This window comes from Somniosus microcephalus, chromosome 3, assembly GCF_052327205.1.
Source record: "Somniosus microcephalus isolate GS21.2 chromosome 3, FLI_Smic_1.0, whole genome shotgun sequence".
Taxonomy (NCBI): domain Eukaryota; kingdom Metazoa; phylum Chordata; class Chondrichthyes; order Squaliformes; family Somniosidae; genus Somniosus; species Somniosus microcephalus.
In genome coordinates, this window is record NC_140989.1 from 75,335,769 (window position 1) to 75,355,721 (window position 19,953).

At 48.8% G+C, this 19,953-nt stretch overlaps 1 protein-coding gene across 1 annotated transcript in view; it reads right to left on the minus strand.

Moving 5' to 3' along the window:
* LOC147121146 (potassium channel subfamily K member 2-like) overlaps positions 1–19,953 on the minus strand; it is a 214,280-nt gene that overhangs the window by 38,339 nt on the left and 155,988 nt on the right. The window lies entirely within an intron of this gene.

Genomic DNA, 19,953 nt, shown 5'->3' on the forward strand with positions numbered 1-19,953 from the left:
CGCCATAGAAGCCAGTCTTCAGCCAACTCGATTCACTCCACGTGCTATCAAGAAATGGCTGAGCTCACTGGATATAGCAAAGGCTGTGCACCCTGAAAACATCCCCACTGTCTTGCTGAAGACTTGTGCTCCAGAACTAGTCGCGCCTCTAGCCAAGCTATTCCAGTACAGCTATAACACTGGCATTTGTTCGACAATGTGGAAAACTGCCCAGGTATGTCCTGTCCACAAAAAGCAGGACATCCAATCTGGCCAATTACCGCCCCATCAGTCTACTCTCAATCATCAGCAAAGTGATGAAAGGTGTCATCGACAGTGCTATTAAGCAGCATTTACTCACCAATAACCTGCTCACCGATGCCCAAAAGAGCTGAATTCCAGAGGTGAGGTGAGCGTGACTGTGCATTACATCAAGGCAGCATTTGACCGAGTGTGGCATCAAGGAGCCCTAGTAAAACTGAAGTCAATAGGAATCAAGGGGAAAACTCTCCACTGGCTGGAGTCATACCTAGCACAAAGGAAGATGGTTGTGGTGGTTGGAGGTCAATCATCTCAGCCCCAGGGCATCGCTGCAGGAGTTCCTCAGGGCAGTGTCCTAGGCCCAACCATCTTCAGTTGCTTCATCAATGACCTTCCCTCCATCATAAGGTCAGAAGTGGGGATGTTCACTGATGACTGCACAGTGTTCAGTGCCATTCACAACTCCTGAGATAATGAAGAAGTCCATGCCCGCATGCAACAAGACCTGGACGACATTCAGGCTTGGGCTGGTAAGTGGCAGGTAACATTCAAGGCACACAAGTGCCAGGCAATGACTATCTCCAAAAAGCGAGAGTTTAATCACCGCCCCTTGACATTCAACTGCATTACCATCAAAGAATTCCCACCATCAACATCCTGGGGGTCACCATTGACTAGAAACTTAACTGGACCAGCCACATAAATACTGTGGCAGCAAGAGCAGGTCTGTTCTGGATATTTTACATGCAGTAGCACCCTCTGGTGGTGGTTATGTGTTAGCAGTGTGTTTGTATGAAACAGAGGTCATTTGACCTTTGTTCCTTTCTTCCTGTGTGAGGTCATTTGACCTTTGTTCCTTTCTTCCTGTGAGAGGTCATTTGACCTTCGTACCTTTCTTCCTGTGTAACCCAGGAAGTAGAATCCCAGGAAGGAGAATTCCAGGAAGAACCTGGCAGTAATGGAGGATTCCATAAGGGTTTCACAATCCAATGTAATCTGATTTCATATGTTAGGCCAAGCGCAATATCTGTGAGTATCTTTGTTTGTTAGCATAATAGCAACGTTGTCAGAGTAGTATTTTGATAACACTATGTTTATAAAAGGTTAATATTTGATAGTTACAGAAGTGAGTCCAAGTGTTAGTTAGTTATACAATTAGTCTATTCTACTGTTGTAAATATGTTTATATCTTATGTAATATCGAATGTATAGTACTCAGTTTATGTACAAAACATACTTTATCTTTGTTTACAGTTTCACAAAAATTGTTCAAGTAAAGGCTTCAAACAGCAAACAGCTTCACGAAGAATTATTTTGAATAAGTGTTTAACTTGCTGGATAACTAGATAGGAGCACGTCTAGGGAGGCCAGTACAGTGAAAAGATAGCAATATGGCTAGCTGTGAAGAGCGGAGCAGGAGGAACCCAGAGTAAGCCTTAACCTCGTAGAGCACACCTACCTCACATCAACATGTCAGAAGATAATAACGAAAATGCTTTGCAGCGAGGAGAAGACCTTAATCGGGCAGACGAAACTGTAGAAGGTGACAATCGGTCTATAAGCTCCGGTTTCGTCAGATCGCAAGCTGGTTCACGGTCATCAGGTGGTTCTAGAATAAGCGTGACTATCGCCAGAGCACGGGCTAAGCTAGTGGCAGCTCAAGCCAGAGCTGCGCATGCGAACAGTGAAATAGAAATAAAAGTAAAACAGGCCCGTCTCCAAGCTGAACCCCAAGCTGAACAGCCCCGACTCCAAGCAGAACAGGCCCGACTCCAAGCTGAATTCCAAGCGGAACAGGCCCGTCACCAAGTGGAACGCCAGGCTGAACAGGCCCGTCTCCAAGCCACATTAGACGCTCTGCAGCAACAAAAAGAGATAGATGTTGCATTAGCCGAGACACAAGTATTCGAGGCAATTTTGGAGGGAGCTGATCCCGAGACAGCTTACAAACCTTTAATACCCGTTTCATGGCAGAGTCCACGACAGCGCACCATAGATTACGTGAGCGACCATGCTGACATACAGTTTACAGGAGAAAGGGATGAAGGCCCGCACATCTCTACAGACGCAAGCACTTCGTATAACATGCCACAAGTTGCCAATCAAGGTCAAAAGCAGACGGCGTGCCTCAAACCGCAGAGTCTCCCCCAGCAGAACGGAAGACACGGTGCAGAGGAATAGGACGCCGAATAGAGAAAGTCGGAGGCAAATCCCCTCTCGTTTCCTTGAGACCCCCAACAGAGCCCCTAGCCAAGGCAACCCTGGCACAGGTCCCAGCACCTACGACCTTGCCAAATACCTTGCACGCACCCAGCTGGTGACTTCGGGGTTAATTAAGTTTGATGACAGGCCGGAGAATTATCGGGCTTGGAAGTCCTGCTTCCACGATGCCATATCGAGCTTAGACCTGTCGGCAGGAGAAGAGCTCGGCCTCCTTATCAAATGGCTCGGCCCAGGGTCCGCCGGACAGGCATGCAGGATAAAAGCAGCCAATGTGGGACAGCTGCCAGAGGGGTTGAAGAAGGCTTGGGCGAGGCTGAAAGAAAGCTACGGCTCGTCCGAAGCCATTGAAAGGGCTCTCTTTGACAGGTTGGAGAACTTTCCGAGGTTGACGAGTAAGGAACCCCAGAAGCTCCGCAACCTTGGAGATCTGCTGTCGGAACTCGAAGCCGCAAAGCAGGATGGCTACCTACCTGGACTATCATACTTAGACACTTCCAGAGGGGTAAGTCCCATCATTGAGAAGCTTCCATTTAATCTGCAGGAGAAGTGGGTAACGTTTGGATCAAAGTTCAAGCTAAAGCACAATGTGGCGTTCCCACCATTCTCTGCGTTCGTTAAATTCATCCGTAAAGAAGCCAAAGCCAGGAACGACCCCAGCTTCAACCTCTTCTCCTTCCGCACAGCACTTGCCAGAAGAGACAAGTTTGACAGACATGGAAAGGCACCAATATCTGTCCACAAAATGCAAGTGTCCTCAACTGAGCACACAAAGATTCAGAAGAAACTTGAGGATATGAGCAAACAATGCCCTATCCACAACAAGCCCCATCCTTTAAAGAAGTGCAAAGGCTTCAGGGAGATGTCCCTGGAAGATCAGAAACAATATCTTAAAGAGAACTCTATATGTTTCAAGTGCTGCTCTTCCACGAGCCATCTCGCCAAGAACTGCAAGGTAGATGCAAAATGCACTGAATGTGAAAGTGATCGGCACGTTTCAGCACTACACCCAGGCCCTGCTCCTTGGAAGTCAGAGATGCCTCCTCCCGCTTCAGAGCATGGTGGGGAGAGAGAGGGAGCTGCTGGTCCGGAGATTACATCCAGGTGCACCGAGGTGTGTGGAGAAGGAGTGAGCGCAAGAGCATGCTCCAAGATATGCCTCGTTAATGTGTACCCTGCAGGATGTTGCCAGGAATCTGAAAAGATGTATGCCATACTAGATGAACAAAGCAATCGTTCTCTAGCAAGATCCGAGTTCTTCAACATCTTCAAGGTCAAAGGAAGTCCGTCGCCTTACACGCTGAAGACGTGTGCTGGACTTTCAGAGACAGCCGGCAGGAGGGCCTGCGGTTACGTTGTTGAGTCAGCCGACGGGAAGATTAGTCTCCCCCTTCCTACACTCATCGAATGTAATCAAGTCCCCGACAACCGTTCTGAGATTCCCACTCCGAATGCAGCTCGTCATCACCGTCATCTGAGACGCATTGCAGATGAGATCCCACCTCTTGATCCAGATGCAAGCACACTTCTGTTGTTGGGAAGAGACATCCTGAGGGTACATAAGATAAGGGAACAGATCAACGGTCCACATGACGCCTCTTTCGCCCAAAGGCTAGACCTCGGCTGGGTCGTTGTTGGAGATGTGTGCCTCAAGGGTGCTCACAAGCCATCTCAGGTGAGCACACTCAAGACTTCCATCTTGGAGAATGGTCGTCCAAGCTACCTTACCCCATGCAGTAGTCAGATCCGAGTGACAGAGAAGTTCAGTCATACGGCTCAGCCTCAGAAAACCCCAGCGCTGATCTCCGCAGACAGCACACAGATGATGCTCACTGGAGAGAACCCGGGTCAGTCAGTCTTCTGTCGCACCGCCAACGACCACAAACTTGCTCCATCGATCGACGACATGAGGTTCCTCCAGATTATGGACAATGAGGTCTCTCGTGACAGCTCTAACAGCTGGGTTGCACCCTTACCCTTCCGGAAGCCCAGACGACGGCTGCCGAACAACAGGGGGTATGCCTATAATCGTCTTAACTCACTCCGTCACACACTAGAGAAGAAGCCAGAGATGAAAGCACACCTCCTAGAATTTGTCAAGAAAATGCTTGTCAACGATCATGCAGAGATAGCTCCTCCACTCCAGAAAGGCCAAAAGTGTTGGTACCTCCCTTCCTTCGGAGTCTATCGCCCCAAAAAGCCGGAACAGATCCGCATGGTGTTTGACTCCAGTGCACCATATCAGGGAGTCTCTCTCAATGACGTACTCCTCACAGGGCCCGATCTTAACAACAGCCTCTTGGGAGTACTCATGAGATTCAGGAAAGAGCCCGTCGCCATCACTGCCGATATCCAGCACATGTTTCATTGCTTCGTGGTGAGAGAAGACCACAGAGACTTCCTCCGCTTCCTGTGGTATCAGGACAATGACCCCAATAGAGACATTGTGGACTACAGAATGCGTGTCCATGTCTTTGGGAATAGCCCATCCCCTGCTGTCGCCATATACGGACTAAGTAGGGCTGCCAAGGAAGAAGACGACGACTTTGGCAGTGATGTGAGAGGGTTCATCGAATGAGAGTTCTATGTCGACGATGCACTAAAGTCATTCCCGACCAAAGCAGAGGCCATCAGTACCCTCGGCCGAGCCCAGGAACTACTTGCACTATCCAACCTCAGGCTGCATAAGATAGCCTCTAACAGACCAGTAGTGATGGAGGCATTCCCCCCTGAAGATCGTGCTAAGGACGTCAAGGACCTAGACCTCTTCACTGATGACCTCCCCCTACAGTGTAGCCTAGGGGTGTCGTGGAACATAGCAACAGACACGTTCACGTTCCAAGTCTTAGACGTCAAGAAACCCTTCACACGTAGAGGAGTGCTCTCTACAGTCAACCGCCTATACGACCCTCTCGGCTTCTTAGCCCCTGTCACCATACAAGGCAGGCTGCTCCTCAGGGAACTCTCCACACGCGCTGAAGAGTGGGATTCACCTCTCCCTGAAGAGATGGAAGCAGAGTGGGACAGATGGAGAGACCCACTCCAAGACTTACAGGAGATTCGAATACCTCGCAGCTATTCATCTTTCTCTCCCTTAAATGCCCAATTCAAAGAGCTTTGTGTCTTTGCAGACGCATCCGCTAAGGCCATGGCAAGTGTGGCTTATCTGAAGGTCACCACTCAAGAAGGACAAAGCAAAATCGGCTTCGTCTTTGATAGAGGCAAGTTGGCGCCCCAGCCAGACCTCACCATACCCAGATTGGAACTGTGCATAGCAGAACGCAACCTATCCCCTCACAGCAGTCTACAGAAGTTGCATCCTATCGTCGACACCGACGGACTGTCTCTGAGGTGGTTCTTCTTTTGTTGCCAGAGGACTCCAGTGACAAGTAGAGTTCGGACTATGTGGAGTCATTAACGTCCACAGACGGGGAGTGTTCTGGACATTTTACATGCAGTAGCACCCTCTGGTGGTGGTTATGTGTTAGCAGTGTGTTTGTATGAAACAGAGGTCATTTGACCTTTGTTCCTTTCTTCCTGTGTGAGGTCATTTGACCTTTGTTCCTTTCTTCCTGTGAGAGGTCATTTGACCTTCGTACCTTTCTTCCTGTGTAACCCAGGAAGTAGAATCCCAGGAAGCAGAATTCCAGGAAGAACCTGGCAGTAATGGAGGATTCCATAAGGGTTTCACAATCCAATGTAATCTGATTTCATATGTTAGGCCAAGAGCAATATCTGTGAGTATCTTTGTTTGTTAGCATAATAGCAACGTTGTCAGAGTAGTATTTTGATAACACTATGTTTATAAAAGGTTAATATTTGATAGTTACAGAAGTGAGTCCAAATGTTAGTTAGTTATACAATTAGTCTATTCTACTGTTGTAAATATGTTTATATCTTATTTAATATTGAATGTGTAGTACTCAGTTTATGTACAAAACATACTTTATCTTTGTTTACAGTTTCACAAAAATTGTTCAAGCAAAGGCTTCAAACAGCAAACGGCTTCACGAAGAATTATTTTGAATAAGTGTTTAACTTGCTGGATAACTAGATAGGAGCACGTCTAGCATGGCCAGTACAAGGTCAGAGGCTAGTTATTCTGCAGCAAGTGTCTCACCTCCTGATTCCCCAAAGCTGTAGGATTCGCAAAATTGAACTTTATATTATAAAGGGTCAAATGGCAGAAGAGGCCATGATTTTTAAAGACTGTTTTAAAAGAAGCCCAGAAAAAGGGGCATACAAAATGGCCACCATACCACGTGACCGGCTTATTGGGACATTTTAAAATGGTTCCTGCGAATCCTCAGACAGCTTTGTGGATTCAACCCAAAGTAAGTTCTGGAAGCCGTTTCTGAGAGAACGAAACCAGACCCCCACATATACATATGGATTAGATGCAGATCCAGTCAAGATCGGCCTGGAAACAGAGGCCATCTAAATGTTGACCCAGACAAAAGGGGACAATTTCATATTCATGAGAACAGCACCCAGGACTAGATAACGAGATCAGCAGGACATTAAAAACAATGAAGGTCATTCCAGACCAGAGATGGGCCTTTACCGGCCATCTAAAACATTTTAAAATATAATAACTACCCCGCTGTGCTCCCAGCCCACCAAAAGTTAAACAAAGACTAACCTGATTTTGGGCGGGAAGGGGAAGCCTCTGAAGAAAAGGTATAATTGGAGGAGTCGGAGTTGGACAGTTACAGTTGGACACACAGCTACACTCAGAGACACACGACCGAGTGGCAGTGGGTGAAAAGGAGTCGCTTCGGGAGAAGATAAGCAAACTCCTCTCCACCATCGGAGGAGGAAGAAGAATTAAGCCAACATCAAGAAGGCCGTTCGAAGCCGGCGTCCCGCCCCGGAGAAAAACATTGGGAGATCATCGACCATCCCCGGGCCATTGCCGAAACGAGAGGCCATCGACCCAACTTGGGAGAAGAAACAAAAATATAAAATCCCGAGAGAAGAAACCTTCCAGCCATTCCGTCTCGGGAAGAGACAAAAATTAAACTGAAGGAACGTATATGAAGACCAGCCCAAGGCTCCTCTGATCGGGGTCGAGCCAACGATCCTCGACCCCGCCGACATCCAGGCCCGCCGGTGTCCAGCCGCCCCGACCCCCACCTCAGGAGAGAGGTGTGGTGCAGCTCACAGGGGTTCCACGATCCACAAGGAGACTGAAGGGATCAAAACACAGACTTGCTTTCAAAACCTGGCACTTCCTAGTTGGATTGGTGAGCATTTTTCTGGCCCTTCACAATCAGATCTAGATAGGTTTAAGGGGGTGGACTTAAGGGTACAATTAACATGAGTTGTTGTCCCTCGATGTTCCATGTGTTTCCTTATTTCATGATGATCTTTGTAGAGTATAAGTTGCCTGTATTTGCCTTAGTTAGTATTGTGTCGCTATGATTTGTTTGTGTTTTTCCCTCCCATGTACTCTCTTATCTGCTTGCATTTGATTTAATTTTCCATATGCAATAACATTTCATTTTGTTTCATCAAACTTGGTCTATGAGAGTTTTCTCTACATTGTAGTTCCTGCCCCAAAGTCCAGAGTATAGAATCTAAGGGGCGAGTGGTTCGAAGCACTCAAGGCTTTACTGTGCAAGAGAGAGAGGCCTCTAGAGAGAGAAACCTCTGCGATCTAAAACCCCTTACAGAAAATGGCGACCGTGGCAGGACTCTGGCAGCAGGATTGCAATGTAGTAGAACCAAGTTTGAATGGTCGAAATGCAATGGACTATGAAGGTATGAGAGCGGAATTAATTAGAGTGGACTGGGAAAATAGATTAAAGGGTAAGACGGTACATGACCAGTGGTGTACATTTAAGGAGTTATTTTACAACTTCCAAAAAAAATATATTCCACTGAGGAAAAAAGGGTGTAAAAGAAAAGATAGCCATCCGTGGCTAAGTAAAGTAATTAAGGATAGTATCCGACTAAAAACAAGGGCATACAAGGTAGCCAAATCTAGTGGGAGGATGGAAGATTGGGAAGTCTTTAAAAGACAGCAAAAAATAACAAAAAGATTGATTAAGAAAGGGAAGATAGATTATGAAAGTAAATTAGCAAAAAATATAAAAACAGATAGTAAAAGTTTCTATAGTTATATAAAAAGAAAAAGGGTGGCTAAAGTAAATGTTGGTCCCTTAGAGGATGAGACCGGGAAATTAATGGTGGGAAACATGGAGATGGCAAAAACACTGAACAATTATTTTGTATCAGTCTTTACAGTAGAGGACACTAAGAATATCCCAACACTGGACAAACAGGGGGCTCTAGGGGGGGAGGAACTAAATACGATTAAAATCACTAAGGAAGTGGTACTTGGTAAAATAATGGGACTCAAGGCGGATAAATCCCCTGGACCTGATGGCTTGCATCCCAGGGTCTTGAGGGAAGTAGCGGTAGGGATTGTGGATGCATTGGTAATAATTTTCCAAAACTCACTGGACTCAGCAAAGGTCCCAGCAGATTGGAAAACTGCTAATGTAACACCCTTATTTAAAAAGGGTAGTAGGCAGAAGGCTGGAAACTATAGACCTGTTAGCCTAACATCTGTGGTTGGTAAAATGTTAGAGTCCATTATTAAGGAGACAGTAACGGGACATTTGGATAAACATAATTTAATAGGGCAAACTCAGCATGGTTTCATGAAGGGGAAGTCATGTTTAACAAATTTGCTTGAGTTTTTTGAGGAAGTAACATACAGGGTGGATAAAGGGGAACCAGTGGACGTAGTGTATTTAGACTTCCAAAAGGCATTTGACAAGGTGCCACACAAAAGATTATTGCTCAAGATAAAAAATCACGGGATTGGGGGTAATATTCTGGCGTGGGTGGAGGATTGGCTCTCTAACAGAAAGCAGAGAGTTGGGATAAATGGTTCGTTCTCAGATTGGCAACCAGTAACTAGTGGTGTTCTGCAGGGGTCAGTGCTGGGTCCCCAACTCTTTACAATCTATATTAACGATTTGGAGGAGGGGACCGAGTGTAACATATCAAAGTTTGCAGATGATACAAAGATGGGAGGGAAAGTAGTGAGTGAGGAGGACATAAAAAACCTGCAAAGGGACATAGACAGGCTAAGTAAGTGGGCAGAGATTTGGCAGATGGAATACAATACTGGAAAGTGTGAGGTTATGCACTTTGGTAGGAAAAATCATAGAGCAAGTTATTATCTTAATGGCAAGAAACTGGAAAGTACTGTAGTACAAAGGGATCTGGGGGTCCTGGTGCACGAAACTCAAAAAGTTAGTATGCAGGTGCAGCAAGTGATTAAGAAGGCCAATGGAATGTTGGCTTTTATTGCTAGGGGGTTGGAATATAAAAACAGGGAGGTATTGCTGCAGTTGTACAAGGTATTGGTGAGGCCGCACCTGGAATACTGCATACAGTTTTGGTGTCCATACTTAAGAAAAGACATACTTGCTCTCGAGTCAGTACAAAGAAGGTTCACTCGGTTAATCCCGGGGATGAGGGGGTGGTCATATGAGGAGAGGTTGAGTAGATTGGGACTCTACTCATTGGAGTTCAGAAGAATGAGAGGCGATCTTATTGAAACATATAAGATTGTGAAGGGGCTTGATCGGGTGGATGCGGTGAGGATGTTCCCAATGATGGGTGAAACTAGAACTAGGGGGCATAATCTTAAAATAAGGGGCTGCTCATTCAAAACTGAGATGAGGAGAAACTTCTTCACTCAGAGGGTGGTAGGTTTGTGGAATTTGCTGCCCCAGAAAGCTGTGGAAGCTACATCATTAAATAAATTTAAAACAGAAATAGATAGTTTCCTAGAAGTAAAGGGAATAAAGGGTTACGGGGAGCGGGCAGGAAATTGGACATGAGTCTGGGTTCGGAATGGTCATGGCCCTGTGGGTAGTGGAGCGGGCCCAGGGGCCGGGTAGCCTTGTTCTGCTCCTACTGTGTTCTAATTCTGTTAGATTTCAGGAGATGGTTTTATTCCTGTTCCTGGCTGGGGTGGAGATCGCCTTTACAGAAGGTAAGTACTGTAGAAAATATAGGGACAGAGTGATCTCCTGGAAGAATTTCGATCGCCTAGATGGGTCGGAGAGGAATTTCCCAGATTTTTTTCTCCCAAATTGGCCATTGGGTCTTTATCTGGTTTTTCGCCTCTCCCGGGAGATCACATGGGTTCGGGTGGATGCAGAGTGATAGAAGATTTGAGGTTAGGATCAGCCATGATCTTATTGAATGGTGGAGCAGGCTCGAGGGGCCGATTGGCCTACTCCTGCTCCTATTTCTTATGTTCTTATGTTCTTATGATAGCGGATTATGTCTTTGGCAAGGTAAATCTCACTAAACAGTGGATTTCCGATCTCTTGCTGGATGCGCGTCCGGTGGACGCAGCCATCAGGTGGACAGAGAGCAAAGAGCATAAGAAGTCAGTGGAGAAGGCAGTGTGGCTGATGTGTTACAAGAAGCAGGTCCAGATTTTGGACCAGGTCGTTGCAGCACAGGCAGCCAAGATCACAACCCAGGCAGCAGAGATAGAGGAAAAGGCCATGGGTGGGGAAAAACTCATCACAGCGCTTCACGCGCTGAATCAGGAACGCCAAGTGGTAGCTAGTCACCATCAGGCTAGGATAGAGTACCTGGAGTGCCAGGTTACTGAGGCAAAGATTAATGAAACGAGGATACGGGAGAAAAACGCCCGTCTCGCACAACAGCTAAGAGCGCAGGAGGAGAGAGTAGTGGAGGTTAAGGCAGCTTACAAGCTAGCCCTCGAGCTCGGGTTTGAGAGCACAGACCACGGCCCCTGCCAAAAGACCATAGAGGACCTAAGAACGGCCCTGGTAAAGGCAAAAGGCATGGTGTGTCTCGTCAGCCCGAAAGCTAGTCACATGGACTTTTTAAAGGAATCAAAACAGCCGATTCCAGCTGAGGTAATTGTGGTACCAGCCACCGAGCCCTCAGCACCACCGAGCTATAGTGAGACTTGGCTGGAAAAGGAGGGGGTAGTGAAAAAGGAGGTAGCCGAGGTGGAGTGTGAGGAAGAACCACCGGTAGCAAAGCCGGGACCAGCACCAATGTGTCCCGCTCGGCACCAGAGGTACGGTCCCAACGCTGCCAATGGCGGTATCGGACCCCACCAGAACCAGCTCGTGGTGCCCTACGCTGGCCCGCAATTAAGGTCCATGTTAAGCCACCTCGCATGACTCACCGTAAAGGGAGATCCCTCGATTCATTTCAGGGAGATAGAGGAAACAGCAGCCATTAATGACTGTGATGATCAGGAACAGGTGAAACTGTTGCTTTTCTCCCTGGATTGCACAATCCTTCAGTGCCTCTCAGAGGATAGTAAGAGGGGACGGAAAGGGTATACGGATCTCAGGGAGGAAGTTTTAGAAGTAATGGGAGTGGACGACGGTAGTCCGTTCGATCGTGTAGAAGGGACTGTGCAGCTATCTGGAGAACCCCCACGGGTTTTCGCAGAAAGACTGTGGCCAGTGTATCGATGCAGCTGTCCGAGTATGCCTGAACAGGCTGCAATGAGCGACGAACAGCGGGTTCATTCGCTCCGTTGCTTGGTTACCAACAGCTTGCCAGAGATACGGGCCCTAGCCAGGTCATGGTTTGATCCCCAAGGTCCCGGCGTCACGGAGGAGATGGTACTCCGTCAGCTAAATGTTGCGTACAAGAACTGTAGAGGTCAGGAAACACCTCCCCAGAAGGGAAAGGTGCATGAGGCAAAACCCGCAGCCCCAAGCAAGAAGGAGTGGTGTCAGAAGGAGAATCGCCCTGTCCAAGCCAAGCTCAATTGCTACGGGTGTGGGAAGGATGGACATTAGCGCAAGGACTGTAGAAATCCGTGGAAGGATAATAAAGGGAGATTTCCTGCAGCCCAAGCCCAAGCCCAGACCGCCGCCCCAGCACCAGCCCAAACCCAAGCTGTAGCTCCTGCCCCAGCCCAAGGAGCTGGTGCAGTTATGGATCCCGCTGCGATTGAATCAATCAGAGACAATGCGGTCTCTGATGATTTTGCAAGGGAAGATAGCAGCCACCACCGGTGTGATGGTTCCCTCGGCCCCCTTTGACAACCCACAGAAATGACTAGAGCCAGCGCAGCCTGTCGAACTGTGTCCCCCAGAAAGACACGCACAGGAAGAGACCTCCTGTAAAATGGAGGAATACCTGCGGTGCCAGCTTGGGGAGGCTAAGTTAGTTGAGCAGGCTTTAAGGGAGGAGAACGCTAGGTTAACAGTGAGGGCTGGCAGTTTAGAGGGTCAGCTAAGGGCTTGTAAATGGTTTCACATCAATCAGTGCAAACTGTATAAACCGGGTGCAAGAGCATCAGCAACCGAAGCCAGGTCTGAGGGTAAAGATCCTCAGCCTGAGGTGTGCGCTGAGCCACAGACCACACAAGCTGGCGTTGTAGCCTGCTTGGAAGGAGAAGCTGCCCCGCCCACCTGGGGGGAGGCTTCCCCTATGGCCTGGGACTCGGACGAGGAGGAGCCCGAACAGCAAGGCCCCGCCCTCGACACGATTCTGGAGGAGGTGGAGTCGGAGGACGGAGGTCCCGCCCTCGATTCGAGCGTGGGGGAGGTAGAAATTGGGGGCAGAGATCCTCCACCTGTAGGGACAGGTGAGGAGGAGCCGTCTGCCACTGACCCAAATCCCGAAGGGGCGGAGCCTGAGGGGAGGGAGCCAAAGCCCATAGTCGTGGAAGAGCCACGGGCTGTGAGAGCTAAAGTCCCACCTGAAGGTCCACTCGCCAAGGGAGCCTGCCCGAATCCCAAAGGGGCGGAGCCTGAGGGGAGGGAGCCGAAGCCCACAGTCGTGGAAGAGCCACGGGCTGTGAGAGCTAAGGTCCCACCCGAAGGTCCACTCGCTAAGGGAGCCACGCCCAAAGTACCTTTTCGCATGTCGACTCGAACGCCTCAGCCAGTAAAACCTTGGCCCGTGTCCCCCGCTCCCAGTAAACGCTGACTTGAGAAATCCTTGACAAAACGCAGTCCCCGATTAACAGCAAAAGGCTGCGGGGAACCCAAGCCACAGGTCACTGCAGCCCCGCCACAGGGAGCGGCGAGCTGCAGTCCAATCAAGGATTAGGCAAGCCGCCCGGGGACGGGTGGCACTATACATAAGTTAAGTTTAAGTTTAAGGTGTGTAAATATTAAAATGATTAGAGTTTAAGTAGTTTTAACTCTACCCAGTATGTGTGTAGTTTTGGATCGAGGTCGAAAGACCCGATCATGCCGTCACCTAAGCCAGAATCTCTCGGGAGCCTGGCTATATTGTGTGATTTGTTGCAAGAACCAGGAGAAAGATGAGAGGGATCCTCGTCGCGTTCGTGACGATCGGGTGGAGCTGAGCCTATCGGGGCCGCACTAAGGACTCCACCATATATGGGTGCTCTGGGGACAGAGGCCCCATCGCGACTGACGGAACCGGCCCACGGGATGCTGAAGAGACTGCTGCCTACTTCCATGAAGGAAGATGGCCAGGCTGGCTGGGGTCGAACTCTACTGAATACTCCAGCCAGACGGGGTTTGCGTACAGAGAGACATCTCTGATGTGCCCCAGGGTGCGGATCATTGCACCCAGGATCAGCGTCACCGTGGGAAAGAAGATTTGCTTGAACTGTCTGGGACATGTACCTTTGGATCGTTGGTGGTGGCTGCGCAAGTTGAGCAGCACCATGAAGAACTCCACTGTGGAGTGGGAGAGACTGGGTAACAACACCCATCGGACGATTACGGGAACTCATGGGGGGTTGAGTGTCTGTTGGGACAAATGGTGGGAACCAGATGAGGGGATCTACATCTGTATGTGGGGTTCAGAAGGCGCTTGCCCCACAGGCGTCTCCATCTTTTTCCAAAGACAGTGGCAGGATGCTGGACAAGGAATGAGGTGGGACGTCAGCACACGGGCGTGCGGAGTCCCATACTCTCAGATCCCAGTAAACGCCACTGAGCTCATCACCCGACCCTGTAAGCCCTTGCCCACAATTCCAGTAGCTAAAGCCCTCAAGGAAGGGTGCCCCACCACGACAAAGGGGCCCGGGAACGGATTGGTATTGGTACCCACAGTTCAGGTGCTGTAACAAGGGGTGCACTACGTGGTGGCTTCGGTGATTTTAAACCTCACCGAGGTACGATTGCCAGAGTGGTGCCCCAGGGAAATGGAGCAATTATACCAGGTCCTGTTAACAAACATGTTTAAACAGTTTTACGAATTCGACTTTGCCGATGTCGACAGAGCCGAATTGTACACCACACCACATGAGGTCTTGGACAGAGTAGGGAGACAAAGAAGGGGTGCAGTAAATGATATTTTCACAGCTTTTAACACAGGAACTTCCGTCATCAACACACTGGATGACGTGGAGCTGCAAACCCAAATCAATGGTTTGAAAACACAGCTAAGAAAGATACTGACTGATGAGAATAAGGTAGTGGGTTCTGAGTTACATGAGGACCAGGCCATGACACTACACTTAAAAGAGATAATAGCTGAGCTGGAGAAACACGGCAAAACGGTAAATGCCCTCATTAGGGAGGATTGGAATGTGTCCGATCAGGCTGCGCAGAACGAAGCTTGTGTGCTATATGGGGCGTGGTTACTGGGCGAGGGCCGCAGTAATCTGGAGGATTTAAAACAAGGTTTAGTCCCCTCCTGGATCAGCAACAAGCACCTCGCAGCCCTCCACCCTTTTGAGAATGCATTGAGTCCGTGCCAGCTCAGACTAGCCTCAGAGGCCTACCCAGTCCCAGTGGACTGTGGACGGTCCAATCACACCATTATGGGTATAGTGGTAAGAGTGCCAGTGATGGGAAAGACAGCAAAACCCGCCCCGGTATACAGGGTGGAGAACATTGGAGTCATTCAGGGGGGTGCGCACATTCGCTACACAGGGGTCCCACCTTACGTCATTCGATGGGAGCATGCAATGATGGGTACCGACCCCTCGGGGTGCCGGAGCCGGGGAGCACACATCATCCTGTGTCCCCAGCACTTGAATGCCCATTCAAAACCACAGTGCGCGTTCAGAACTGCTGGCGCGAAGTCTATAAATTACACCATGGAGGCAATGGCACAAGGCCATGTGCCCCCGCAGGTGGCATATATAGGAGGTGGGATGTACTGTGTCACCACTGCAGCGCCCCACTACCAACATGGACAGCATGGTTGGTGTCCGGTTAGTGACAGCAGCTTCTGTTTCAAGCCCAGGGCAGAAGTTCAAGTGGCCCAAGAATGAATTGTCCCCATTCCTGAACCTTCCACCGTTCACATCACTGTGAAAGAGAATTTCACCGATCTGCAGCAATTCGTTGCACATTTTCGATATATCATTCCCCCTCTCCCTGAACACCTCACCAAGATATTAAAAGCCGTTGTTGTTTCACAGAAACACTTCTACACACTGGAGCAGAAGACTTTAGAGATAGGGGCAGACATATTGGACATAGTGACCCCACCGTGGTGGGACCTGTTCACTAATATAGAAGTCCCTTCTTGGATTAGGATAGCCTCCCACATTCTTGTAGTGTGCCAGGTTATCATTGTAGTTTATTTACTGTTTGTACACTGTAAAAAGGTCAAACATTCGCATAAGTACGAGAATAGAGGGGAATGGAGGGAGCATTGTGTGCGGGTAGAAGAAGAGACACCCGTTTAGATTTTTGCTGCTGTGTATAAAGTTAAAGTTTTCCCTCCCTCCTCTATTATTTTTGATATATATTCATGTGCATTGTAATTTTTGTGTGTGTACTTTATTTTCTTATTGCATTTGAATTAGATGTGTTGTTATTATTAAAAGATAGTGGGCTAGAAATTCAGTAGGCTTTGCGCCCAGTTTTCGCCCAAAGAGGGCTTTTGCGCCACTTGCTGAGATTGCGCCGATATTCAGCGCTGCGGTAATGGCGGCATTAGCCAGTAGCGCTGCGCCGCCACCGATGGCGTCATCGGTGTGCACAGTGCCCCGCTACCACCCCGCTACCGGCCCGACCGCCATATTTAGTTGCGGCCGCCTCTTCCGCAGCGGCCGCAAACAGCGATCTGAAAACAGGGCCATCCTGCAGCCTTAGTGGGGCAAGTTAAGGCGGAGGTGCGGCCGGCCGCTTTTTCGGCGGCCGCCTGCCTGCACCTCCTTCCCCAGCCTCCTCCACCCCCCCCCGCGGCATTGCCGGCTGTTTTCCGGGAGCCCGGCACTTCTCCGTGGTGCCGGGCTCATTTGCTGGCACTAGCGAGCGGCGATCTCGCTGTTGCAGGCACCTCCCCCTTAAGAGAGGGAGGAAGGCCTGCAGTACCGCAGCCTGCCACTCCGCAGTGGGTGGCGCTGCGGCACCTAGCGCGCCGAAATTCAGTTTCAGCGCCCCAAGCGGGGGCGGCCACACCCTTGAATAGCGGCCGGCTTCGACTTGGGGCGCTGAAACTGAATTTCCGGCGGGCGCAAGTGGCTCCGCGCGCAGTGGTAACTTCTGGGCGCAAGCGAGCTGGCGGGCCCAAACTGAATTTCTAGGCCAGTGTGTATGCACCAGGTGATGTAGGGGTACAAGGCCCCCCTCCATGCCTGGAAGTAAGTTGTCAGATTTTAACTCCAAGGTATTGCCATCTATAGATGCTTAATGTACACTAGGTTTTTCTGAAATGGGAAATACATGTGTCGTGGGGTCATAGATAGGTAAATACTGGGGATGTTTTGATTGTGGAAAGTCAGAAAATTTTGCTCACCCAGAATTATGATACTTCAAGCAAGTTACAGTATCATCAGGGGGGAGTGTAGGATTCGCAAAATTGAACTTTATATTATAAAGGGTCAAATGGCAGAAGAGGCCATGATTTTTAAAGACTGTTTTAAAAGAAGCCCAGAAAAAGGGGCATACAAAATGGCCACCATACCACGTGACCGGCTTATTGGGACATTTTAAAATGTTTCCTGCGAATCCTCAGACAGCTTTGTGGATTCAACCCACAGTAAGTTCTGGAAGCCGTTTCTGAGAGAACGAAACCAGACCCCCACATATACATATGGATTAGATGCAGATCCAGTCAAGATCGGCCTGGAGTCAAAGGCCATCTAAATGTTGACCCAGACAAAAGGGGACAATTTTATATTCATGAGAACAGCACCCAGGACTAGATAACGAGATCAGCAGGACATTAAAAACAATGAAGGTCATTCCAGACCAGAGATGGGCCTTTACCGGCCATCTAAAACATTTTAAAACATAATAACTACCCCGCTGTGCTCCCAGCCCGCCAAAAGTTAAATAAAGACTAACCTGATTTTGGGCGGGAAGGGGAAGCCTCTGAAGAAAAGGTATAATTGGAGGAGTCGGAGTTGGACAGTTACCAGTTACAGTTGGACACACAGCTACACTCAGAGACACACGACCGAGTGGCAGTGGGTGAAGAGGAGTCGCTTCGGGAGAAGAACAGCTAACTCCTCTCCACCATCGGAGGAGGAAGCAGAATTAAGCCAACATCAAGAAGGCCGTTTGAAGCCGGCGTCCCGCCCCGGGGAAAAACATCGGGAGATCATCGATCATCCCCGGGCCGTTGCCGAAACGAAAGGCCATCGACCCAACTTGGGAGAAGAAACAAAAAAATAAACCCCGAGAGAAGAAACCTTCGAGCCACTTCGGCTCGGGAAGAGACGAAAATTAAACTGAAGGAACGTATATGAAGACCAGCCCAAGGCTCCTCTGACCAGGGTCGAGCCAACGATCCTCGACCCCGCTGACATCCAGGCCCGCCGGTGTCCAGCCGCCCCGACCCCCACCTCAGGAGAGAGGTGTGGTGCAGCTCACAGGGGTTCCACGATCCACGAGGAGACGGGACGCCTGAAGGGATCAAAACACAGACTTGCTTTCAAAACCTGGCACTTCCTAGTTGAATTGGTGAACATGTTTCTGGCCCTTCACAATCAGATCTAGATAGGTTTAATAAGGGGGTGGACTTAAGGGTACAATTAACATGAGTTGTTGTCTCTCGATGTTCCGTGTGTTTCCTTATTTCATGATGATCTTTGTAGAGTATAAGATGCCTGTATTTGCCTTAGTTAGTTTTGTGTCGTTATGATTTGTTTGTGTTTTTCCCTCCCATGTACTCTCTTATCTGCTTGCATTTGATTTAATTTTCCATATGCAATAACATTTCATTTTGTTTCATCAAACTTGGTCTACGAGAGTTTTCTCTACATTGTAGTTCCTGCCCCAAAGTCCAGAGTATAGAATCTAAGGGGCGAGTGGGTCGAACCACTCAAGGTTTTACTGTGCAAGAGAGAGAGGCCTCTAGAGAGAGAAACCTCTGCAATCTAAAACCCCTTACAAAGCCTTTCCACCATCTACAAGGCACAAGTCAGGAGTGTGATGGAATACTCTTCACTTGCCTGGATGAGTGCAGATCCAACAACACTGAAGAAGCTCAACACCATCCAGGACAAAGCTGCCCACTTGATTGGCACCCCATCCACCACCTTAAACATTCACTCCCACCACCACCGGCGTACCCTGGCTGCAGTGTGTACCATCGACAAGATGCAATGCAGCAACTCACCAAGACTTCTTCGGTAGCACCTGCCAAATCTGTGACCTCTACCACTTAGCAAGACAAGGGCAGCAGGCGCATAGGAACACCACCACCTCCAAGATCCCCTCCAAGTATGTCGCCGATCCTTCATCGTCGCTGGGTCAAATTCCTGGAACTCCCTCCCTAACAGCACTGTGGGAGTACCTTCACCACACAGACTGCAACGGTTCATGAAGGCGGCTCACCTCCACCTTCTCAAGGGCAGCTAGCGATGGACAATAAATGCTGGCCTTGCCAGCGACGCCCACATCCCATGAACCAAAAATAAAAAAATTGGGCCCCCTGTTTAGGGCTAAGCCAACCAGCATCATGGTTAGCACTGGGCGCAGCGCTTCAATCAAGTTAATAGGCAGGCAGCACAAATTTTAATGGGTCACGTATCGCGATCCCCGTGCCCATTTTTGGGCCTTATCCAATTTAGCCCCCTTAGTTTTTAGCCTGCTCCTCATTACTTTCTACGGGTGCATTCACACTAGAACTGTAGTTACAACTAGGTATAGTGTAAATGCAGCCTAAATTCAGAGTCAAAGCCAAACCTGACACTGGTGCGACACAGAGTGAGTTACCCTGGAGGAAAGAGTCTTACTTCACTTGGATTGAGAGTCAGCTCACGCCTTAATACTGCAGTTACACTTCACAAGTTTAGTGTCAGTGGGAAGCCACTTCATACCCAACACCAAACTTGTAATGTAAGTACATCCTCAGAGAAAAAAAAAGTAATTCTGCTACATTGTCATATGTCAGCCCCATGCATGCTGAATCGCAGAAAAAGACATTTGCAAAAAGTCATTTTTCATTCCAGGAGCCACGTGAAATGCCTACAATGCTCTCCATACCTTCAATAAATAATACAATTTAATCCATCTTACTAAAAGTGGTCATTTATTTTTCACCTTTATTTAAATTCTGTTTTTACCGAAT